Source organism: Salvelinus sp. IW2-2015, unplaced genomic scaffold (genome assembly GCF_002910315.2).
Source record: "Salvelinus sp. IW2-2015 unplaced genomic scaffold, ASM291031v2 Un_scaffold1596, whole genome shotgun sequence".
Taxonomy (NCBI): domain Eukaryota; kingdom Metazoa; phylum Chordata; class Actinopteri; order Salmoniformes; family Salmonidae; genus Salvelinus; species Salvelinus sp. IW2-2015.
Genome location: NW_019943019.1, coordinates 181,813 through 191,542, shown reverse-complemented (window position 1 = coordinate 191,542; position 9,730 = coordinate 181,813).

The following is a 9,730-nucleotide window of genomic DNA, read 5'->3' as shown; positions in this document are numbered from 1 at the left end:
ACCCTAAGTATTCTTTTTGTGTTCACCTATATTTATTTATCCTATTTCTATTTCAGGCTGTTTTTWAAAATATGTTTTTGTTATTGTTTGCTGTGCCCTCATTTAGACGCCTGTTCAATTCTTCTGCTTTTATATAGGCCTAGTGCTGGGCTTCATTGCAGTGTTCTGTCAGTCATGTTACATAAGCAACACTGTCATGACTCTTCTCTGCTCCATTGCTAGGGTCTCTGCTCCATTGCTAGGTTCTCTGCTCCATTGCTAGGTTCTCTGCTCCATTGCTAGGTTCTCTGCTCGTTGGCTAGGTTCTCTGCTCCGTTGCTAGGTTCTCTTGCTCCGTTGCTAGGTCTCTGCTCCGTTGCTAGGTTTTGCCTCATTGCTGAGGTTCTCTGCTCCATTGCTAGGTTCTCTGCTCCGTAAGGTAATGGATGCTCTCACTTAAAGCCCATGAGTAATACTGAAACCTTTATGTCGATGCTCTTAGATATGGTGTTGCACTGTGTGTTTGTAACCTACATTATTTGTGTGTGAAACGGAACCGTTGTTGATGGTCTTGGATGTACACAGAAACACACTTAACATTAAAAAACATAAATAGACAAAGAACAGTGTGATCCCAGCAGCCTGGTAGACAATGGCAGTGCAGRACATTCATGTTGTTATGTGTGTCACGTTGAGCAGCAGACATTCCTGCACTACTGCTGCTGTTGTCAAACAACCACAGAGCATGGTTTGTGGGGGAGGGGGCCGGCTTCAGCCGTGAGGGGAAACCACACATTCATTGAAGTGTTCGCAAAGAGAGATTCTAGTGAAGGGAAATGGAGGCTAGGCAAGGCACTAAGGGCTAAGGTTTCGCTAGACATGCTGTCATTTTAGTAGTAGGCTGCATGCAATTATTTTAATCCAGTTACTAAGACACATTCATATTTGAGGCGATTTGTATACGAAGGAATGACACAGCATTTGTCAATTTTCCACCTCTTAAAAAGAACATGAATCATGGGCCAGTCAGACTACGTGAATCATAAAACCGGTATCTTGCAATAAAATCTGATAAACTACAAAGGATATGTTTTGGTATCAGTGTATTTTTGTTTCCGGACCATGGTGTCCTTACCAGGCTGGCCTTTGTATTCACAACAGAGTGAAACAATAGAAGTCGCCTATGGACTTCCTTGTTTGTGTTCAAGAGCAGCAACTGAAAGTAGGACTACTTGTTTACATTGTGTTTCCTCATAGCCCGTCAGAGGAAGGCRGTCACAAACAAGGTTTTGTTGTGCCTATGTGAATTGTCCCTGAGAATATAGCACATACCCTATTCACATTAGTTTATATAGCCTAAACTGTTTACATGTCACTGAGTTGAAACATTAGTTTTAAGTAAAGGAACAGTACTAGGCTACTAGCGATCTTCTTTTCCATGCTAATTATCATTTTAAACAAGCCTGTGTASTGTGTACATTCTCACTGAGCCATTAGCCTGTCTGCCACTGCCTCTCTCTCCGCGTGGTTTACAAACCCTGTTTTAGACAACGGGGGATAATAGTTTAAACCCCAGAGTCATGTGCTCTACTCGTACCAACTGACCCATAGGCCGATGCTAGCAGAGGGGGATGGGGGTCAGGCTCTCCAGTGTGAGCGGAAAGGAAGGTGAAATGTGTTACTACTGTTTTGTGGTCCGCAAACTAAAGATGGGCATGAGTACTTGAACGAACGTCAAAATTAAATCTGACATCAGATTTAATTTTGACGTCCGTTCAAGTACTCATCAGTGACATCAGTTTTATCACATTCAAAATGGACTGGTTGACTGAAGTAGGGAAATATGTGTTCAAACAATGCGCTGCGATTTTGTAATAATTGCGTAATTATCCGCTTTAATATGCTACTTTGCGGTTGTCACTAGTTACCAAAAAGTCAAAATTGGCTGTACGGAACAATTCATGATAACAAAAAATMTGCTTTTTGTCTTAAGGTTAGCAGTGTGGTTTGGGTTAGGTTTAAAATCTGATTTTAAGAAGAGACATTGTAGAAACAGGCATAGTTTATTTTTTATTTAACTAGGCAGGTCAGTTAAGAACAKATTCTTATTTACAATGACGGCCTTACCCGGACGACTCTGGGCCAATTGTGCGCCGCCCTATGGGAGTCTCAATCACGGCCGGTTGTGATACAGCCTGGAATCGAACCAAGGTCTGTAGTGAAGCCTCTAGCACTGAGATGCAGTGCCTTAAACCGCTGTGCCACTCGGGAGCTTGACCTTGTGGCTGTGGTAACTAGTGACGACCCCACTTTGCGAACAGCTAGTGCCATTTTAGAATTGGTTAGCCTTGGCTATGTATAACCCCCGTAAACATAGACTGGTTCTACTCTGAAATATGCTAAAGCATTAGTTTGATAAAGACCGAGCGTATTTTCATCAGAATCATTAAGCCTAGGCCTAATCACCAAACAGATGTCATGGTCATTATTCATCCCCGTGTTCAAAGTGGAATTGTTATTCCATTTAGAAAATTCCAAAGAACAGGCTGAATGAACTAGACAACCGTGTATATCCGAAAAAAATAAATACATATTTTGGTTTGTAACTCTTTTCAAATGATCAGATGTGCATCACTTCGCACTATTCGGTTCTATTTGATTCTGTTATGTTACATGTTTACATTTTAGTCATTTAGCAGATGCTCTTATCCAGAGCAATTAGGGTTAAGTGTCTTGCTCATGGGCACATCGACAYATTTTTTTCTCTCACCAAGTCGGCTCGGGATTCGAACCAGCAACCTTTCGGTTACTGGCCCAACGCTCTTAACTGCTACTATAAAATAGATGTGTCTTGACTGATAAGGGCTCGGGAAATAAGTCTTGTCTTGTCTTGTCTGCTAAATTAACAAAACAAGGCTATGCCTTTGCACAGCTATAGACTTCTACAAGAAAGTGCCACACTGCTGAGGTTACTTTTTGAAGATTGAGTTCCAATATATAATATAACCAGTTAATATTACAGTTTCAGTAAATATATCTTAAATGGCACTTGTTTTTTAATTGATTGAATATACACTGAGTGTACAAAACATTATGACCACCTGCTCTGACCAGATGAATCCAGGTGAACGCTATTGATCCCTAAATGATATCACCTGTTAAATCCACTTCAATCAGTGTAGATGAAGGGGAGGAGGCATGTTAAATAAGTTTTTTTAAGCCCGGAGACAATTGAGACGATTTGTGTAAAGAACTGCAACGCTGGTGYGTTTTTACATGTTCAACAGTTTTCTGTGTATCAAGAATGGTCTACCATCCAAAGGCCATCCAGCCAACTGGACACCACTGTGGGAAGCATTGGAGACATGGGCCATCTTCCCTGTGGAACACTTTCCACACCTTGTAGAGTCCATGCCCCGACGAATTGAGGCTGTTCTGAGGGCAAAGGGGGTGGGTGGATGGGTGGGGGGGGTCGTTCGCAACTCAATATTAGAAAAGTGTTCTTAATGTTTTTGTGCACTCAAGGTATATATGAGGCAATTTAGCATATAGGATTCGTTATCTTTACTGGTTATGATAAATTACGCTTTGTTGCGCACTGTTGGCATAGCTAACTGCACACATTTTTACCAGTGTGGGCCTTGTGTTCTAAAAGTATTTTTTTCTCCTGAATATTCAGAAAAAAATWATGTGAGTACTAGAACAGTCAAAGGTCAAATGCCCACCCTACCGCAACTGGCAGTTCAAGTGCTCACAATGTTCTCACACACAATTTCCTCTCTTCCCCTCGTTCTGTCTCTCTCTTTCCCTCCACAGACAGCCTTAAGCTCCTTTTTCCAGGAGGCCAACATCCCTAGTCACCACCACCAGATGGTAAGTGCATTTTGTTCCCCTTAAAAAAGATAAAAGGGCTTAAGGCATGTATTACATTCTGTCAGTGTGTTCAGCGAGCTAATTTACGGCATGGCTGCAGCGTCAGTGACCAGGCCAGTCGGCTCCTCCTCTTCAGTCAGACAGACAGAGGGACAGATTCACCAACAGGACAGGACTAGAGCCATGGGCATAGTAGTACAGCTGTGTCTGGCAGAGTGACATCACTGGAGTTATCGCTCCTGAGTAGTAAAGTCTACATCCTGCTGTACTACTCCACGGTGCTCATTGGTTTTCAACACTGGCCAAGCCTTTTAGGGTAAACTTACTTAAGATATACTGCCACATAGACCGGCACCATGCTCTTTAGTGCAACACACCTTTCATATCATGAATTCTTAAACCTTACACAATATTTTGAAACCTTTTCCTTCAACATGTATTGCATGAAAATATGCATTGTTATGCCAACTCCGTATGTCAGGCACAGCGAAGTAGCTGGGTCCCAATAGCTAATTTAACCGCGATGATAGCAATGGCACAAGGCTGGCCCCTGTCCTTGGCCCAAGCCAATTTACGCAATGCTATTCCCTAACGGCTATAAATCATGTGGTCCGTGCATGAAACCATTTCTCCTTCAACTGACCAGTAAAAGCCCTGGAGCGGCGAGCTGGAAATGTAATGTAATGTTTACCACATGGAGGCTGTGCTGTGAGCATGCAGTGTTGACGTGCACACTGAACCCAGCCATCCCCTTATCATCTGTCTGCTGCTACAACACTGTTTAGGTTTTCTCTCTTTTTTCCCTTCCTCTTGGGTGGGAGGAGCATGTTCGAGCTTGAGAGAGAGGAAGTGTGTGAGTGGCGGGGGCCAGGGTTTGTTATTATTTTCGGTGCAGCCATTACATCATACCGCTGGAGGGTGTTTGTGTGTTTGCGAGTGAGTGAGTGAGTGTGTGCATGTGTACAAGTGTGTTTGTGTGTGAGGCGGGCATGTGCATGCTGGGAGGAGGAGTGATGTAAGAGAGCTATCTGCTACAGAGGAGGAGGAAGGGCTGTTAAAGGATAGAGAGAAAGAGAGAGTGTGGAAGGGCAGTCATCAGCAGCTGCAAGCCATCTCCATGTATTGCCGGTGTTAGTCCTTCCCCCTCTCTCTCTCTAGGTTGCACTGCACTCTCCTTGGGGCCTAGGGGAGCCACAGGGGAAACAGTGGGTGTGGGGAAGAAAGAGCTCAGTGTAGCAACAATAATGTACACAACACTGCCCTCAATCAAACACTATTGACTATACATGGAGAACAAAGATGTGTATATGTAAGAGACTCTTATAGCCTTAAACCTAACACAGAAGGGTCACATTTCCACAACCACTTGACATCCAGGGTTGCATTGCTTGTTGTAAACATGGGGCTGGGTTTTTATTTATTTAATTAGGCCTAGTACTTGACCTGAGAAAACAAGTCATAATAAGTAAGTCCTAGAGAGGATGACATTCCTATATCAATTTAATTACATTGTTTCTTTTCATTACTCTGTACATAATGTAATTCATGGAAAGTGGGTAGTGCACTGTGGTGGTGGTGGTAGTCGTCGTAGTAGTTGTAATAGTAGTTGTGGTGGTAGTCGTAGTAGTTGTGGTGGTAGTCGTAGTAGTTGTGGTAGTAGTTGTGGTGGTAGTCGTAGTAGATGTGGTAGTAGTGGTGGTGGTAGTCATAGTGTTGGTAGTAGTGGTAGTAGTAGTAATAGTAGCACATGGCATTTATCATCTCACCTGTTTCCCCTCTGGTGTGTGAGCCCATGAGGGATGTAATTGATTGTGTTGCTGTGGGGCTGTACAAGCTCTACCCTGCGCCTTCTGATGACAAAACAAGACCATAAATACTGTTGGAGAAGTTCTGGTTTGAGCCCATAGCCTGGCCAAATATAATGATTTACTCCTTTACTAGGACCTTCCTGTAAACTAATCAAACTGCTACCACAACTCTTACCATCACTACTATTATCCCTAATACTACTACTACTACTACTACTAATACTACAATCACTACTATTATCCCTACTACAACTACTATTATCACTACCACTACTATTACCATCACTACTATTATCCCTACTACTACTACTACTACAATAACTACTATTATNCACTACTATTATCCCTACTACTACTACTACTACAATAACTACTATTATCCCTACTACAACTACTATTATTACTACCACAACTATTACCACCACTACTATTATCCCTTCTACAACTACTATTATCACTACCACAACTATTACCATCACTACTATTATCCCTACTACTACTATTACTACAATAACTACTATTATCACTACCACTACTATTACCACCACTACTATTATCCCTACTACTACTACTACTACTACAATCATTACTATTATCCCTACTACAACTACTATTATCACTACCACAACTATTACCATCACTACTATTATCCCTACTACTACTACTACAATCACTACTATTATCCCTACTACAACTACTATTATCACGACCACTACTATTACCATCACTACTACTACTATTACCACTACCATTACCACCACTACTATCATTACCACTACTATTATCACTACCACTACTATTTGCCACCACTGCTAGTAACCCTTCAACTACTTCTACCACTACTATTATCACTACCACTACTATTACCATCACTACTATTATCACTACTACTACTATTACCACTACCATTACCACCACTACTATCATTACCACTACTATTATCACTACCGCTACTACTATTACCACCACTACTATTATCCCTATCACTACTATTATCCCTACTACTACTATTATCACTATCACTACTATTATCCCTACTACTACTACTACTATTATCACCACTACTATTATCACTACTACTACTATTATCACCACAACCACTACTATTATCACTACTACTACTACTATCCCGACCTCTGCTACTATTACCACCACTACTATTATCCTACTACAACTATTTCATATTGACTATCACTACTACCTTATATCCCCTACTATTATCACTACTACTATTATCACCACCACTACTATTATCCCTACTACGCACTCCTATTATCCCTACTACCCCACTACCTATATCACGACCACTACTATTATCCCTACTCCACTACTAGTATCCCTACCACTACTATTATCACACCCACCACTACTATTTCACTACTACTACTACTATCCCTCCTCTGCTACTATTACCACCACTACTATGTATCCCTACTACAACTATTATCACTATCACTACTATTATCCCTCTACATACTACTACTATCACTACCACTACTATTATCCCTACTACATACTATTACTCCCTACTACACTCTATTTCCCTATACAACTATTATCACTACACTACTATTATCCTACTACTACTATTATCACCACCATTACTATTTCCTACTACACATATTATCCTACTACCACTACTATTATCCCTACACCACTACTATTATCACGACCCTACTATTATCCCTACTACCACTACTAGTATCCTACCCACTACTATTATCACACCACTACATTATCCCTACTACACTTACTATTAATCCCCTACTACCACTACTATTATCAGCGACCACTACTATTATCCCTACTACCACTACTATTATCACGACCACTACTATTATCACGACCACTACATATCCCTACTACCACTACTATTATCACTACCACTACTATTATCCCTACACTACTATTATCCCTACCATACTATTCATCTCCTACTACCACTACTATTATCCCTACTACCACTACTATTACTCCTACCACTACTATTATCCCTACTACCACTACTATTATCCCTACCACTACATTTTTCCCAGCACTACTATTATCACAACCACTACTATTATCACGCACTACTATTCTCCCTACTACCCTACTACTACACTATCTTTATCCCTACCATACTATTATCCCTACTACCATACTATTATCCTATACCATTACTCCTACTACCTACTACTAACCAACTACTACTATTTATCAGCACCATACTATTATCCCTACTACCACTACTATATCACTACCACTACTACTATATCCCTACTACCACACTATATCCCTACTACCACTAATATTATCACTGACCACTACTACTATTATCACTACACTACTACTATTATCACTACTCCACTACTATTATCACTACAACCACTACTATTATCACCACACTACTATTATCACCACCACTACTATTATCCCTACTACCATACTATTTCTCACCAACTACTATTATCAGACTCTATTACCCTATCACTACTATTATCCCTACTACTACTATTATCACCACACTACTATTATCACCACCACTACTATTAAAATCCCTACTATCACTACTATTATCCCTACTATCACTACTATTATCACTACCACATACTATATTATCACTACCACTACTACTATTATCACTACTCCATACTATTATCACTACCACTAACTATTATCACCACCACTACTTATCACACACTACTATATCCCTACTATACTACTATTATCATATCACTACTAGTATCCTACTACCACTACACTACTAAGATCATTAATTATCCCTACCACTACTATTATCACAACCACTACTATTATCCCTTACTACCACTATATCTATCACGACCACTACTATAATCACGGACCACTACTATTATCACTAACCACTACTAGTATCACTACTACCACTACTATTATCCTACTACTACTATTTCTCTACCCACTACTCCATACAATATACACGACATACCATTATCCCTACCACTACTATATCCTACTACACTACTATTATCCCTACCACTACTATTATCCTACTACCACTACTATTTTATTATTCATAGTATTCTAAATTTTTCCCTACACTACATTTTTCCCAGCACTACTATTGTCACAACCACTACTATTATCACGACTCCTACTATATCCTACTACCACTACTACTCGTATCCCTATACTACTATTATCAACCACCACTACTATTATCACACCACTACTATTATCACTACATCCTACTTATTATCCCTACTATCACTACTATTCACCACTTACTACACTACACTACTGACTACTTATCCACTACCACCACTACTATATTATCACACTACCACTAACTATTATCACTACCATACTATTATCACCACCACTCTACTATCTATCACCAACTACTATTCTCCACTATCATATATTATCCCTACTATCACTACTAGTATCCCTACACTACTACGTATCCCTACCACTACTATTATTCACAACCACTACTATTATTCCCTACCACTACTATTATCACACCACACTACTATCCTACCACTACTATCACTACTACTACTTATCAACCACTCTATTCATCAGCACCACTACTATTATCACTACCACCTACTAGTCACTACTACCACTACTATTATCCCACTACTACTATTATCCTACACCACTACTATTATCCCTTACTACACTACTATTATTACCACCACTACTATTATCCCTACCACTACTATTATCCACTACCACTACTATTATCCCTACCACTACTATTTCCCTACTACCACTACTAATTATCCTACCACTACCATTTTTCCCAGCACTACTATTGTCACACACCACTACTATTATCACGACTCTACTATTATCCCTACTACCACTACTATTTTCCCTAACCACTACTACTTCAATCCACTACTACACTTATTTTCCTACTACCACTACTATTATCACTACCATACTACTTATCCTTACATAGACCTATCTATTATCCCTACTATATCCACATACTTACATTATCACTACCACTACACTATCCTATACTATCACTACATACTACTATTCTACTACTACCATACTATTATCACTACCACTACTACATTATCACTACACTA